This window comes from Theobroma umbraticum, unplaced genomic scaffold, assembly GCF_002168275.2.
Source record: "Theobroma umbraticum cultivar Fairchild unplaced genomic scaffold, ASM216827v3 scaffold_56.0, whole genome shotgun sequence".
NCBI classification, from domain to species: domain Eukaryota; kingdom Viridiplantae; phylum Streptophyta; class Magnoliopsida; order Malvales; family Malvaceae; genus Theobroma; species Theobroma umbraticum.
Window position 1 is genome coordinate 6,501,274 of NW_018397256.1, and position 2,087 is coordinate 6,503,360.

Here is a 2,087-nt window from a genome sequence, read left to right on the forward strand (position 1 = left end):
GTTAATAATTTGATTCATTATTTTTATTATTTGTAAAAAATTGAAAATAACTAGATTCATATTTTTCATTTAACATATTCAAATATTTATTATGAAGTAAAAAAATTATTTAGATATTATAATTATTTTATATTTTTTAAATGGTTAATATAAAATCAATAATCAAAATTTTTAATTCAAATAAATCAATTATCACATAAAATAAAGATAATAAAATAATGTAATATAAACTCTAAAATTCAAGTAAAAAAATACAAAGATTAGAATAATAGTACCTAATTTTTAAATAAACCACAAATGAGACTCATCACTTTATGAAGATTATAGTATAGCAAACTTCCTATGTATTTTTTGGAGTAAAATTGAGGTTAAAGGAAAAGAGAGCAAATGAGGAAGAAAAATTTAAAAATGGATATTATAAATTGAAAAAAAAATTAGTTTTATATATAGGTAAAATAATTTATGTCAGAAATATTAGATACGTATTACCGTTAGTTGATTGCAAATAGAAGAAATATATGAAAAAAAAATAGATGTTGAAGATCATTAAATCGATATTACTATTAGTTGATTGAAAATAGGACAAATAAATGAAAATTAATAGCATTTAGGAATTGAAAGGAGATAAAAATAGAGATTTATTAGACACATAATTAAGAAAAATGAGAAAAAAATATCATTTTGTTAATTATCTTTGACTTTTATATATTTTTAATAGAAAATTAGATAATTAGTTGAGAATTAATAAGAATGTGAAAGTGAGAGAAAATAAATATTTATTAAATATGAGAGAATAGATAAATATTTTATTAATTATTTTAATTTTTATATATTTTGAATATAATTAATTATATTATTATTTTAAAATTATAGGATCTTTCAAAATTTGAGACCTATAAATCTTGCTTAGGTAACCTTAACCAAAGGTCAGCCTTGAATCTTTCTCTTTACGCTTTTAATTCCTTTAAAAATTATTTCTTTTAATTACCTCTAAGAATCGCCTCAAAAATGGCAAAAAAATTGATCTTTGCTCGATTTCTGGCTTGATTCTAAGTTTTATATTTATTACTCAGTTTTCAAAGCCATTATTCTGTTCATCCTTCAGAATCTTAACCCCATTAGTTTTTTTTTGTTTTTTTTTTAATTTTTCCATAAAAGAAGTTACAAGTGAAAAGGAAAGAATTGATTTTTCCTTTATCTTGTTCCCGAAGTTAGCCAAATCTAATTTTAATGGAAGAAAAAGAGGATAAGATAGGAGTTAAAGCAAACAAAGTTTTTTTAATTTTTTTATATATTTTTTAACAAAATCTTTAATATTTAGTTTTAAGTTTTTAAAAGTTTTTTAATTTTACTTTGTTTCATTAATGAGATGATAACATTTGATAAATTGACAATGTATAAAAGTTATTAATTGTCTCATATAAAACCTTTTACAAATGAAAATTATTGAAAGAATCACAATATATTTTTTTTATTTGAAAATTACCCTTTGATCTTGTTGCCTACTTGATGTCTTCACCTCTAACTTCTAAGGACTAAGAAAATATCCCTAAAAAGTTGGAAAGGCAATCACCATAAAACAATTTGGCCCACACTCTGTGCGGCATAAGAGATAATGTAACTGTTTAAGCACATTGCTGTTTTTTGATAAGCTAAGCATAAACTCCCCACATTCATCCACTTCCTTTTCTGTTTGCCATCTGAGCCTATGTATGTCTTTTCTTCTTTCTCTACTATTCTGCATCACATATATTCATAAGTACAGATTCATATACTTTTTTTAGGTGAAATATCCTTACTTTTTAAATTTGAATCAAAATTATATAAAAATTTATTAGTTTCAAAATATACACTCCACTTAAAACGGCTTAATATTAAATATGATAGGTTTAAAATGTTTTTTTTTTTCAATATTTTCTTTCTCAAGCTGGCCGACCAACGACATCTCGCACTGATTGATGCTCCCTGCAGATGAGGTGTTTGTAGGAAATGACCTTAAGTCGTCATTTTTTTCTGAAAAACATGTTGAACATGCTTCTCCAATCTAATTTTGGCAATATGATGGTAGAAAAAAGGGGTTGGAATTC